This window comes from Macaca nemestrina, chromosome 10, assembly GCF_043159975.1.
Source record: "Macaca nemestrina isolate mMacNem1 chromosome 10, mMacNem.hap1, whole genome shotgun sequence".
In the NCBI taxonomy this organism is placed as follows: Eukaryota; Metazoa; Chordata; class Mammalia; order Primates; family Cercopithecidae; genus Macaca; species Macaca nemestrina.
The window spans coordinates 135,019,053-135,033,859 of NC_092134.1; the positions used below are offsets into that span (position 1 = coordinate 135,019,053).

The 14,807-nt window shown below is 45.9% G+C and overlaps 1 long non-coding RNA gene and 1 pseudogene across 1 annotated transcript in view; one reads left to right on the forward strand and one right to left on the reverse strand.

Annotated features, from left to right (window-relative positions):
- The window catches only part of LOC139356895 (uncharacterized), a 40,674-nt gene extending 37,636 nt beyond the window's left edge, over positions 1-3,038 (reverse strand). The window contains exon 1 of the long non-coding RNA XR_011609406.1: positions 2,799-3,038. This is a non-coding gene — a long non-coding RNA (uncharacterized lncRNA). The remainder of the gene's footprint in view (positions 1-2,798) is intronic.
- A 9,247-nt stretch (positions 3,039-12,285) lies between these two features.
- LOC139356498 (zinc finger protein 669-like) lies at positions 12,286-13,218 on the forward strand (annotated as a pseudogene).
- Positions 13,219-14,807: the final 1,589 nt, after the last annotated feature.

Genomic DNA, 14,807 nt, shown 5'->3' on the forward strand with positions numbered 1-14,807 from the left:
ACACTCGGCCACAAGTGGTAATTTTAAACTATGCTTCAAACCATTACACAAAGCCAAGTACATCTACTCAAGGCACTCTCAAATTTCCATTTATTCCCATTTTACTCAACCAAATAAAATGTTAAATTAGAACATATTTCACATGACACTTAAAAGATCAACAAACTGCTCCTGAAAAGTTCTGAGCTCAACAACTCCATTAATGAGAAAAAAACAAACCAACTGGATATAGTGAAGATGCTGCACATAAAACACAATTGTGAAGAATATGCAAGATATTGCCAAAAAGCTGCTTAAGCTTTCATCATAGATACTTGTCCTTAACTCCGAGATAAAGTATATACTCATGTAACTAAACTCGTTTAAAAGGAAAAAAAGGGGAAGAAGAAAAAGAATTTCCATTTTAGAATCCACATTTTCAAAGGCCTCCATTACTTACACCATTGCCGGGAAGAGAATTTTTCTCTGCTATATTTGCTTGAAAGAATTAAAGGTGTAGGGCAAAGATTCTTGGAACTTATGTAGTTTACCATCCTCAAAAGTAAGAAAAATGAAGCCCAGAAGAGAAGGCCTTCCAGGAAAATTCCAAAGCCGGAGGTAGACCCAGTACATTGTTTTTGTTTTTGTTTTGAGACGAAGTCTCACTCTATGGCCCAGGCTGGAGTGCAGTGGAGCCATTTCGACTCACTGCAACCTCCGCCTCCTGGGTTCAAGCTATTTCCTGCCTCAGCCTCCTGAGTAGCTGCGATTACAGGCGCCCACCACCACGCCCAACTAATTTTTGTATTTTTAGTAGAGACAGGGTTTCATCATGTTGGCCAGGTTGGTCTCGAGCTCCTGACCTCAAGTGATCCGCCTGCCTAGACCTCCCAAAGTCCTGGGATTACAGGCGTGAGCCACAGCGCCCGGCAGACCTGGTAAGTTTTAATCAAGTGCTCCGAACTATGCAACAAACACTAGGAACTAATAGAAAAAAAATCAATCTAAAAGCCCTCTGGAGAGTCAAAGAATTGCAGATTTAAAATAGCATGAATACTTGGATTCATGGTATTGAAAAAGAACTTCGCATTTACCCGCATGTACAAACTGCCTGCCCACCTCTATCAGAGCATTTTTCAAGCTGTGCTACAGTTAACTATGTACTACCCAAAGCCAATCTGTCCCTGCAGATCATAAGCTCTTAAAGACCAGGACTTCAGGAGAACAAGCAAAACTTCAGAGAGAAGGGAGCCACCGAAACAGAGTTCATAGCAATGGGTCCGCAGGAGCTGATGACTGGAGGTGCGCGTAGTGTTGGGGTCTGGGACAGTGGAGGGCAGAGAAGGCAAAAGGGTCTGCATGACACGCTACAGGGCTAGGAGCCACAGCTGCGGTGATTAGTTCAGTTTTCTCTTGTATGCCTGTTATTTATACACCATCTCTTGTTCAGAAAGAACTTCAGGTTGAGTATTTGGACTCCTTGAACCTTCTGCTGTTTGTCTCCGGGACTTTTAACACTCTTAAAAGGGGGAAACTGTCTAGTTTGATTTTGCTTCCTGGGACATTACAGGTTTTTCAAAAGTTTGATGAAAGCATTCACTAAGGAGTGATTCCACTTTCTTTGGTGGCTGAGAAATACAGCGTCTGAGGGGCAGCATCAGGTCTTCCCATCAAGCTGAGGTCGGAGTCTCCCCACCCATGGACCTCACCCTGGCTCTCTCCTCATAAATCTGACCTCTAGCTGTAACTGCCTTGGCCTCATTCCCTGCGTGTGGATGCTCCTGCTTGAAACGCATTTTCCGGCCCGCCAAATTTTTGGGAGAGTTTCTTCCACTCTCCAGGCGCTGAGAGCTACAAAGTTTAATCTGGCTTTCCAGATTTTTTTTTCTTCCCATTACTAACGGAAGAAATCAAGAAGCGCCAGGCAGAAGGGCCCTGCTTCCTCCAATCAGATCTCAGCCCGGGGCCAGAGCTGGAAGCGCGGCGGTGGGACGCGGTGACAGCCCCTCGCCCCCCCCCGGACGCGCCAGCCAGGGCAGAGGTCTGTGCGGCCGCTGCGCGACAGCTTCGGGCGCGCGCCTCTCGCTTCCTCCCGCCCGGCAAGTGAGAGGATAAATCACGGGTTGGGGGCAGTGCGCCCCGACCAACAGCGCCCCCAGGGCACAGACAACCACTACACCCGCGTCCCAGGTGGGGTCGACCCAGACGAGCCACGGGGCGGCGCACAGCCCCACTAGCAGGGCGGCCAGGACCCACGCGCGCGGGTCCACGCAGCCACCTATATAGGTGACAAAACACTCAGGAAGCCGTCATGCTGGCCGGGAAAGAGCCCCCACCCAGAGTCACGGACTCCCTCGTTCGAGGGTCCGCGCAGTCCCTTCGGTGATAGCCAAGCAGTCTCGCTGCGAGGGAGGGCGGGGAGGGCGACGGAGTCTCCCACTCGCGGTGACCCGGACCCGCCCCACGAGTGGGTCCTCGCAGGACGCCCTCTGCCGCACACGGGGACCAGCCACGCCGCGGGGGTACCGGGCAGAAGTCAGCGCCCGGGTCCATGCAGTCCCCTCCGCGGCAGACGCGGGGAGCCGGGGAGCAGTGGGGACCGGCCCCCACCCGCAGGGCGACCGGGACCACCGCGCGGGCCCACGCGGTGTCGCAGGAGGCGCGAAGCCCCCGGTGGCACCAGAGGCCGAGACAAAGCCCAGGCGCACGGACCCCGGATCCCGACCCCGGACCCTAAGGAGCCCAGCTCCAGGCCGCCACGCCTGGGGCAGAGACCCCCGCCCGGTCCGGAGACCCGGTCGCCGGTCGCGCCGTCTCACCTCAGGCCGCCGCCTCGCAGCGCTCGCTCCTAGCCGCGGCGCCTGGGCCGACTGGAGGGCAGCTGAGCAGCCGACAGAGCCGCGGCAGCCTCAACAATGAAGCCCCGGGGCGGGGCCGCAGCCTCCGCTTCAGCCCGTGTTCCCCGCTCAGGATCCGGCTGGGATCACTGAGCTGCAGCTGGCGCTGGGCTGCCGCGGGGACACACACACAGCGCAGGCCACAGGGCCCCGACCGCCGCCCCGCCCCCAGTGGAGCCGGGCGCCCAGGGCCCGCCCCCCGGCCAATGGGGAGCGAGCTGCGCGGAGAGGGCGGGGCCTGGGGAACAAAGGGAAGTTGGGAGGGGGCGGCGCTGGGACTGGGCGTGCGGGGTCCCTCGGGAGGACCGGACCCTAGAGCTGGCCGGATTCTGGCCTTCTAGAAGACCCAGCTCAACGTCCACTTGGAGTCTGCTCTACGGGACCCGCTCATCTCAAGCCCAGAACTCAGGCTTTTAGGGCAGAGAGCGAGATACAGGCTTGCTTTACAAAAAGGGAAACTGAGGTCCAAGGAATAGGATTGCCTGCTGCCCAAAGTCACCTAGTCCCATTCACTCGTTCACCTTGTCATTCAGCAAACATTTGGAAGCACGTATGGTGGGCGTTAGGAGTGAAGTAGGGCCGGGCACGGTTACTCGCGCCTGTAATCTCAGCACTTTGTGGGGCCGAGGCAGGTGGATCACTTGAGGCCAGGAGTTCGAAACCAGCCTGGCCAACAAGATGAAACCCCGTCTCTACTAAAAAGACAAAAACTTAGCCGATCGTGGTGGCACGTACCTGTGGTCCCAGCTACTGGGGAGGCTGAGGGAGGAGAATCGTTTGAACCCGGGAGGTGGAAGTTGCAGTGAGCTGAGATTGTGCCACTGCGTGCACTCCAGCCTGGGCGACAGAGTGAGACTCTGTCTCCAAAAAAAAAAAGAAAATTAATAGACGGGAAGTAGAAGCGAACTTAGGCCTTCCCTGAAGGAGCTCGGCCAAAGAGTACCTGAAATGTCTCTGCATCTCTTTAAGGTCTGATAAAGGAACGAGGAGCGAGCACTAATCACTTCCCTTTCCTGCCTCAGAGCTTTCATGTGTTTGCTGTTCCCTGCCTGAAATGCCAAGTACCAATGATATTTATTTGTTTATAGAAATGGGGTCTCTCTATGTTGCCCAGGCTGGTCTCAAACCCCTGGCCTCAAGCTATCCTCTTGTCTGAGCCTCCCAAAGTGTTGGGATTACAGGCATGATCCACTGTCCCCAGCCCTGATCGTTTTTAAGACCTCTTTCCTCATCTTATTTGAGCTTCCTGCATCATGTGACCCCACACCCTTGGTTTTCCTGTACCTCTATAGCGGCTCCTCTGTGGGTGCCGGGGACCCACCCCTTTCTCTGCCCAACTTGTATATGTCTGGGCTCACGTCAAATGCCCTTCCATTTGCAGTGTGCACTGCTACAGGAAATCTCTTGCCCTTCCGGGCTTCACAAACCATCCACATGCTCTGCTGCCTGCCAGAGACATCCATCCCAGTCAGATGCTCAGCCCTGACCTTTCCCAAAGCCCCAGCTGGACACAGGGAAGCATCTCAAATTTTCTGCGGGCCAAAACAGAGTGCTTTATTAGTGCCCTAACCTGCTCATCCACATTCTTGTGATTCTCTGTAAACAGCCCCTCCATCCACCCACCTGCTCGGGTGAAAAATCTCAAATCCTCCTTCAGTCCTTCCTCCCCGAACCTCTCAGCAGCCCTCTGCCTTCCTAGGACGCTGAGCACCCCTCACTCCCAGCGCCAGCTGGGGTGCTGTCTGAGTGGCTGCCTCCCACGTGGCATGAAGTGTGACCTCTCGCCCAGTGTGGTGGCTTACACCTGTAATCACAGCACTTTGGGAGGCTGAGGCGGGCAGATCGCTTGAGGCCAGGAGACTGGGACCAGCCTGGCCAATATGGTGAAACTAAAATACAACAATTAGCCAGGCATGGTAATGCATGCCTATCATCCCAGCTACCCTACCCAGGAGGCTGAGGCAGGAAAATTACTTGAACCTGGGAGGCAGAGGTTGCAGTGAGCCAAGGTCACACCACTACACTCCAGCCTGGGCAACAGAGTGAGACTGTCGCAAATTTAAAAAAACAAAGAAGAAGAAGAAGAAGGAGAAGAAGTGTAACCTCTCTAAGGCAAGGCCGTGTCCCACTCTGATTCACTTCCATGTGCAAAACAGGACCTGCACCCTGAAGGCACTCTCTCAGGGAGGCTGCTGGGATGGGTGGATGCACAGTTAAGGTCTTCATGGTGGCTGGGGCTGACCCCATCCCCATCGCTCTTCCCACACACACCTGCACACTCATCACTGCCACACTTGCACCCACCACTGAAAGCCTGGCCCCTAATCTGATTTGCCTAACAAGGTCCCCGGATGAACAACACATGCTTCCCTACATCTCCCCTGCTAGGGCCCCACCGTGTTCTGGGATGTACTCAGGGATCAGGAGAACAAAACCTCAGGGAGTGAAAGGACATTCCAGGGTGCAGGCCTCTGCATCCCCCTCCATGCCCTAACCCCTGCCTGACACACCCTCACCCCTGTACCTGGCCGGCTCCTACCAACCCTTAAAGTCTCACCAAGTTCAATGGTGGCAGCCACACCCTAAAGTGACTGACCCCCCAATGACCTATGCCCTTACATAGTCTTCCTGACCTTGGGTACGAGCAAAACCGGTGACTGGCTTCTAACCCACAGAGCCTGGCAAAAGCAACGGGATGTCACTGTCACAGTGCATCACCTTCGCACACTAGAGAGAGAGGTTCCGCCTGCAGGCGCTGCAGGAGGGAGATGCTGTGCTGAGAAAGGACCTTTGAGGGGGCCCCGTAGGCAAGGAAGCAAAAAGCTGGGCCCTTGCCAAGCGGGTCCGAGGAAATGAATTCTGCCAATAACCTCAGCGGACCTGGAAATGGATTCTGCCCTGGTTGAGCCTCAGATGAGGATGAAGCCCAGCTGCTTAGCGTGAGATCCCAAGCAGAGGACCTGCTAAAATGTGCTCAACTCCTATCTTGCCAAAATTGGCTTAAAGGTGTGTGTTGTTTTAAGCTTCTAAGTGTTTAGTTATTGCCTATGAAAGTGTTAAAGTATGAGACAATAACTTAGGTCCCCTCCCCATCACACACACTCTTCTTTCTGGCACTCATCACAGTTATACTTATTGATTTAAAATCTCCCTCTTGGCTGGGCACAGTGGCTCAGGAGTTCCAGACCAGCCTGGCCAACATGGTGAAAACCCATCTCTACTAAAAATACAAAAATTAGCTAGGCGTGGTGGTGCATACCTGTAATCCCAGCTACTCAGAAGGCTGAGGCAGGAGAATTGCTTGAATCCAGGAGGCAGAGGTTGTAGTAAGCCGAGATTACACCATTGCACTCCAGCCTGAGTGACAAGAACAAAACCCTGTCTCAAAAAAAAAAAAAAAATTGTCTCTTGCCACTAACATAAAGGTCCCATGAGAAGAAAAATGGAAACTCTTGCTCATAACAGTGCCCCAAATGCCCAGCACGGTGTAGCTCTAGGGCAGTTGGTCGATGGTGGACGCTGCTGGTTGGAGGGCCCAGCTGGCCCTCCCAGCTGCCTTCTTCCTGGTCACATTCCATTATAGAGAACAGAATAGTTTCTTGCCTTTCCAGAGTCCCTCTTAGTGGGGATTGGCCAAGTGACATTGTCCTGCCCCGGGAGACATAAGTGGAAGTTGGCTGAAAGGTTTCTAGCTGTGGTGTGCTGGGGCGATTTGAACCAGGACATGAGAGCTGACCGTCCATTGTTCGTGAATTCTGCAAGTTGGCTGTTCAACACATTCAGTACTTAAAAATATTAAATAATATAAACTCACAAACTAAAAAATGCATTAGACCAGATGCAGTGGCCCACGTCTAACACATTGGAAGGCTGAGGCAGGAAGATCACTTGAGCCCACAGTTTAAGACCAGCTTAGGCAAAAAAGGAAGACCCTGTCTCTACAAAGAATTTTAAAATTAGCTACGCATGGTGGGGTGTGCGTGCAATCCTAGCCACTCAGGAGGCTGAGGTGGGGGCATCGCTTGAGCCCTCTGTGCAAGGCTCCAGTGAGCTATGATAGTGTCACTGCACTCCAGCCTGGGTGACAGAGCCAGACCTTGTCTCAGAAATAAACATATTTTATATATTAATAAATTTATAATAAATGTATTTTATATATACATTTGTGTATTATAATTATATATTTAGACATAAATATATATTTTTTGTTTTATTTATTTATTCATTTCGAGATGGAGTTTAACCCTCTTTGCCCAGACTGGAGTGCAATGATGCAATCTGGGCTCACCACAACCTCCATCTCCCGGGTTCAAGTGATTTTCCTGCCTCAGTCTCCTGAGTAGCTGGGATTATAGGCACGCACCACCACGCCTAGCTAATTTTGTATTTTTAGTAGAGATGGGGTTTCTCCATGTTGGTCAGGCTAGTCTCGAACTCCTGACCTCAGGTGATCTGCCCACCTCGGCCTCCCAAATTGCTGGGATTACAGGTGTGAGCGACCGTGCGCAGCCTATATTATATATTTATATATTATAATTATGTATATTAATTTTATATAATTATATATAAATATAAATATAAAAACTTTCCCTGCCTTCTCTTGTTTCTACCTACAGTCAGTCCCATGACTTCAAATACTATCAACACGTAGTAATTTTAAATGTATATTTTACATATATACATATATATATATTTTTTTTTTCTTTTTTTTTTTGAGACGGAGTCTCACCCTGTCGCCAGGCTGGAGTGCAATGGTGCAGTCTCCGCTCACTGCAACCTCTGACTCCCGGCTTTAAGTGATTCTCCTGCCTCAGCCTCCCAAGTAGCCGGGCTTATAGGTGTCCACCACCACGTCCAGCTAATTTTTGTATTTTTAGTAGAGACAGGGTTTTGGCATGTTGGCTAGGTTGGTTTCGAACTCCTGACCTTAATTGATCACCCGCCTCGGCCTCCTAAAACGCTGGGATTTCAGGCGTGAGCCACTTTGACCAAAATATTTTTCTGTTTCCAAACATTTTACATGACAGGAAAGCGGAGAATAAATCATCTGACACTCTACTGTAAAAAAATCTTTGCGCCTCTCTTCTTTTCATCTTTCCTAAGTGTACATATTACCAAAATGTCTTTAGGTTGAGGTCCCCCTGTGAAAACTTTACAGGGTGTTGTGTCCTCAGCCACCCTCCTGTCTTTTCCTAGTCCTGGCATTTTAGAACTGTCTGGGGATGACCCAGGATACCCACTGTGGCCAGGTCTATTGGAGGGTCTAGTGAGTATGAGTATCAGCCCCGGGGTCATCTCATCACCAAGGACAGCCTGAGGTAGGGGGTAGAGTCTCTCAGGGGAGCAGCTGGATGCTCTTGGCCTTAGAGGAATCTCCTGGTATAGTTTCATCTACAGTGGTGACCCCTTAGGGTCATTAAAATTTGAGGACATTAAAATTATGGACAATACAATGTAATGTCATTAAAGTTAGGTCTTTAAAGTTGTTCCTCCAGCCCGAGTTTTTATTCATCGGAGACACGTTGATGGTCTGCCAATCGGATGCTGATATTGAGAGGAAAAGGCAGAAATGATTTCTGCTCTCTAGATTGTCCCAGACTTGTGAAGAGAGAAAAACTGTCCCAAAGGACAAGGAAAACCCACCCCAGAGAGGATGTACAAGAACCTGAATATTCAAATGCACTTAAGGCACACAGGAGGACAAAGAGCAGTGCCAGTGCCTCCTAGGTGGTCACTGAGTACTTTACTGAACAGGATGGGTGTCCCGAGGGATAGAATGGCCTGCCGTGACACTTAGAAAGGTCTGCGTTGGAGTCAGCACTGCCTCTCCCTGAGTTTGTTACCTTGAAAAGGCTTGTCCGCTTATTTGAGTTTCAGTTTTTCATTGAATGTAAGATACATTTTGTCAGTACAGCTTGAAAGATAAAAATACTATTTCCAAAGAAGCAAGGTAAAATGATATATTTTATTTGCTAAAAATTCATATTTATTTCTTCCCCAGAGTGAGTGTAGTAAGTTTTAAAGGTCTGTTCTATTTATGGATAATTTCAAATGGAATTGTATTACTTAGCTTTGTAAATGCTACTAGTGTAATAAAAGTGTGATAGATAAATTGATGATTTACAAAGATTCACCAAAATGTCACTTCCCCTCTTGTAGCGTGGTGAAGAATTTATAAGAGTGGACACATCTGTATCCTCTTATCTGGATATATGGGGGTTTTTGTTTTGTTTTGTTTTGTTTTTTTGAGACAGAGCCTCATTCAGTCACCCAGCCTGGAGTGCAGTGGCATGATCTCAGCTCACTGCATCCTCTGTCTCCCGGGTTCAAGCAATTCTCCTGCCTCAGCCTCCCAAGAAGGTGGGATTACAGGCGCCCACCATCACACATGGATAATTTTTCATATTTTTAGTGGAGACGGGGTTTCACCATGTTGGCCAGGCTGGTCTTGAACTCCTGACCTCAGGTAATCCAACCGCCTTGGCCTCCCTTAGTGCTGGGATTACAGGTGTGAGCCACTGTGCCCGGCCTCTGAGGGTTTTTGTTGTTGTTGTTGTTGTTGTTTGTTTTTTTGGAGACGCTGTCTTTCTCTGTAGCCCAGCTAGAGTGCAGTGGCGCCATCTCTGCTTACTGCAACCTCCGCCTCCCAGGTTCAAGTGATTCTCCTGTGTCAGCCTCCCAAGGAACTGGGATTATAGGCACCCACTACCACACCTAGCTAATTTTTGTATTTTTAGTAAACACGGGGTTTTAGGCCCGGCACAGTGGCTCATGCCTGTAATCCCAGCACTTTGGGAGGCCAAGGTGGGTGGATCACGAGGTCAGGAGTTCCAGACCAGCCTGGCCAACATGGTGAAAACCTGTCTCTACTAAAAATACAAAAAAATTAGCTGAGCATGGTGACAGGCACCTGTAATCCCAGCTACTCAGGAGGCTGAGGCAAGAGAATTGCTTGAACCCGGGAGGTGGAGGTTGCAATGAGCCTAGATCTTGCCACTGCACCCCAGCCCAAACGACAATGCGACAATGCGACAATGCGAGACTCTGTCTCAAAAAACAAACAAACAAACGAACAACAAAAAGACGGGATTTTGCCATGTTGGCCAGGCTGGTCTCAACCTCCTGACCTCAGGTGATCGTCCACCTCAGCCTCCCAACGTGCTGGGATTACAAGCGTGAGCCACCACTCCCGGCCCATTCCATTTTCTTTTTATTCCCTAAATTTTAATATGTTTGAGTTTGTCTGTTCCTTTATCACTTTTTTCTTACATAAAAAAAATTCTGCCTAATCCTTCATAAAAAAAAAAATGTTGCTGTGACTTCTGAAAGTGTTTTGGTTTTTTTTATCTTTCATATTTGAATATATAATAAGTTGACTATTGTTCATGGAATAGAGAAGAATGCAATGCATTTTCCCAAGTAGATGCTAGCCTGGTTTGCCTCATATTTTAATGTGCATGTGATTTCTTTTTCTATTCTACAGTGCCTATTCTCTCATTCATCAACTTTCCATATAAATGCTGGGTCATTAAGACTTTCTCTTCCCTTGTTCTGCTTGCTCATCTCTCTGCTAATACTGTGCTGTCCTGAATATTTTCGTTTGAAAATCTTAGAAGTATGTTAGACAAGCAATCACTCTTTTTTTAGATGACTAAAAATCATTAGACATTTGTCATTTTTACTCTGTATGAAAAAGTAGTTTTTCTTGCCTAAAACAACCTGATTTGGGAATTTATGTGATTTCATAGGATTAACATCTGGAAGTGGTGACATTAATGTCATTTTAAAAAACATGTGTCATATTTCCTCTTATTCCTTTCTGCCTTGACATTGTGCAATAGAAATTTTAAAAATTATTGTATTAGTATTATTAAATATCAACTATTGGTTTTATTTTCTTCTCAATTGAATTTAATAAGCTTATTCTCTCTTGGTGTAATCACATGGAATGGGCTCGACTGTCCAGTTAACAAGCGACAGCACATGTAAAATATTGTCTACCAGGGAAAGTCATTGAACACTTACTGTTCAGACTGTGTTTTGGCGTCTGGTTCCCTAAGCACCACTGCAGTGACACAAAATAATAGATCTTCAGCAGAAAAAGTTCTGGCAAATATATTGCATAAGTAATTCTTATTCTTATTACTTGGGTTGGTGGAATCCCTTTCAAAATGTAAGTTACTAATACAGACGAAGATTGAACTTTGTGAGCAGGCATTTTTAAGAATAAGTAGTCTCAGGACTGATAATATTAACTCACTTATGCACATCAGGTAGGACTTTATTATGGCAGCTACTAGAAATGTACAAAGTGAAGTTACAAGGTAACTCCTGGCAGCACATCTTACTCCCTGGATTCTCTAATGAGATGGGTGTTTCTACTTTGCTGTTGTCTTTTTGAAGAGTTCAATTCTAGCATTAGTACTGCCGTGTGGGAGGGAGTATGTGTGAACAGAGTAAGAGTTGTGACAATCAAGTCATAGAATATATGCTTGGAAATTTTAGAATCATGTACATAGCTTATGAATTGAGTATAGGTTCCCAGTGCTGTCAGTCTCACCTATCCTTCTATACATATGTGTGGAATGTTCTAGGACTCCGTGGCTTTTGAGGATGTGGCTGTGAACTTTACCCAGGAGGAATGGGCTTTGCTAGATTCTTCTTAGAAGAATCTCTACAGAGAAATGATGCAGGAAATCTGCAGGAATCTGGCTTCTGTAGGTGAGAATGACAACACCTTTCACTTAATTACAGAAGTATTTCCCTATCATCAGTGCTATTTGTGATTTGGAATGTGGCAAGGGAATGATTTGGTGAAGAAATCAGACATGGGCACTGTGTACAATGAACATGAAATCTAGTAATGTTTCTACAGTTTGTAATAATTCATGATAATTTTGTGGGTCTGCATTTTAGGAAACAAATGGAAAGACCAGTATATTGAAGATCACTTTGAAAAACCTGGGAAAAATATAAGATAATTTGCACTGAGACGAGGAAATAAAGTCCTCTCAAGGAATATTAGCATGTCATGAACTTAAAAACAAGCAATCAAAACAAATAAGAGTCACTGTAAATTTATTTCTTTTTAGAAAAATTTCACCCAAAATGTAACGTACTTCAGTGTAGCAGTCAGTGTTTGGAAAACAGTTTACTTGAAAATAGTACTACAAAATTGTGTATATGAATCTTACTATGTTGGTCATAGCCATGCAGGTGGTAGCTGTGTTTTCAGTAGTAACCCATTTACTTTCACATAATTCGGTCATGGCAAAAAAAAAAAAAAAAAAAAAAAAAAAAAAAAAAAAATGCATTTTCCCTGGTATTAGCAGCAGTGTAAGTCCAAGACCTATTAATAAGTAGAAAGTTACTAAACCAAGCAATAAAAATGTGCTTGTCATTTTTTTACAGAAATCATATGGCACAGAGACTGTGTGAAAGCAAAGAAGGTAGTCAGTATGATGGACAAGTTGTCAGCCAAATTCCAAATCTTGATCTGAATGAGAACATTTCTACTGGATGAAAGCAATGTGAATGTAGTATTTGTGGAAAAGTCTTTGTACGTCATTCCCTCCTTAATAGGCACATCCTAGCTCACTCAGGATACAAACCATATGGGGAGAAGCAATATAAATGTGAACAGTGTGGGAAATTCTTTGTTTCTGTTCCAGGTGTTAGAAGACACATGATAATGTACAGTGGAAATCCAGCTTATAAATGTACGATATGTGGGAAAGCTTTTCATTTTCTCAATTCAGTCGAAAGACATCAGAGAACTCACACAGGAGAAAAACCCTATAAATGTAAACAATGTGGTAAAGCGTTCACTGTTTCTGGTTCTTGTCTAATACATGAATGAACTCACACTGGAGAGAAACCCTACGAATGTAAGGAATGTGGGAAAACATTCAGATTTTCTTGTTCTTTTAAGATGCATGAAAGGACTCACACTGGAGAAACACCCCATAAATGTACCAAATGTGATAAAGCCTTCAGCTGTTCCACTTCCCTTCATTACCATGGAAGCATTTATACTGGAGAGAGACCCTAGGAATGTAAACAATGTGGCAAAGCCTTTAGTCGATTGAGTTCCCTTTGTAACCATAGAAGTACTCATACTGGAGAGAAAGCCTATGAATGTAAACAGTGTGACCAAGCCTTCAGTCGCCTCAGTTCCCTTCACCTCCAGGAAAGAATTCATACTGGAGAAAAACCCTATGAATGTAAGAGGTGCGGTAAAGCCTACACTCGTTTCAGTCACCATACTCGCCATGAAAGGAGTCATGATATAGAGGCTGCGTGTAGTGACTCAGCCTATAATCCCAGCAATTTGGGAAGCTAAGGTGTGTGTATTGCTGGAGCCCAGGAGTTCATAACTAGCCTGGATTAAAACAATGTGAAACAACCTGGGCAACATGGTGAAACCCTGTCTCTACAAAAACTAAAATAATGCCGGGCACGGCGGCTCACTCCAGGTACTCAGGAGGCTGAGGCAGAAGAATGGCGTGAATCCAGGAGGCAGAGCTTGCAGTGAGCCGAGATTGCACCACTGCACTCCAGCCTGGGCAACAGAGTGAGACTCCATCTCGAAAGAAAGAAAGAAAGAAAGAAAGAAAGAAAGAAAGAAAGAAAGAAAGAAAGAAAGAAAGAAAGAAAGAAAGAAAGAAAGAAAGAAAGAAAGAAAGAAAGAAAGAAAGAAAGAAAGAAAGAAAGAAAGAAAGAAAGAAAGAAAACAAAGAAACAAAGAAAAGAAAGAAAGAAAGAAAGAAAGAAAGAAAGAAAGAAAGAAAGAAAGAAAGAAAGAAAGAAAGAAAGAAAGAAAGAAAGAAAGAAAGAAAGAAAGGAAAGAAAGGAAGAAAGGAAGGAAGGAAGGAAGGAAGAAAGAAAGAAAGAAAGAAAGAAAGAAAGAAAGAAAGAAAGAAAGAAAGAAAGAAAGAAAGAAAGAAAGAAAGAAAATAATTAGCTGGGCATGGTGGCACATTTCAGTTGTCTTAGTTCTTTTTCAAGGACATAAAAAGGCACGGGGGGTTGGGGGGAAATCCTGTGCATGCCGATCACGGGGTCAGGAGATCGAGACCATCCTGGCCAACATGGTGAAACCTCGTCTCTGCTAAAAATACAAAAATTAGCTAGGTGTGGTAGCATATGCTTACAATCCCAGCTACTCAGGAGACTGAGGCAGGAGAATCACTTGAACCCAGGAGGCGGAGGTTACAGTGAGCCGAGATTGTGCCATGGCACTCCAGCCTAGCGACAGAGTGAGACTCCATCTCAAAAATAAATAAATAAATAAATAAATAAATAAATAAATAAAGCCCCTTGAATGTAAGAAATGTGGTAAAACATTTACTCTTTCCCATTCCCTCAAAAACATGAAAGAGCTCACACTGCAGAGAAACCTTAAGAATGTAGGAAATGTGGTCAAGCCTTCAGATTTTCCTGTTTTTGAAGATTTGGGAGGACTCAGAGTGGAGAAAAGCCTTTTTAAATTTTAAAAATTTTAAAAATTTAAATTTGTGGTAAGGCCTTCAGTTGTGTTAGTTCCATTTGAAGACATCAGCTCATTCCTGAGAAAAACCCTATGAATGTCCCGAATGTGGGAATGTTTCATTTCCCTCATACCCACTGAAGGACATATGAAAATGCACACTGTAGCTGGCTGGACCTTGTAAATACTAGAACGTATACAGGATTAAAACTCTAATAGTTTAGCAACTGCAAGAATATTTTCAGTTTTCAGATTTACTTGAAAAGTCATGTGAAAACTCCCACTGGAAAGAAGTTCTATAAGTGAAGCTTTTCTAATTTGGAAAGCCTGATGCAAATTAATTATCGTGCAGTGCTTGAAAAAAATGTATGAAATTTAACACAAGTGTATTGTTTTTATCAGTGGCTCATTCTTAAAGAGTCTTGAGTATGCATTTCACCTTG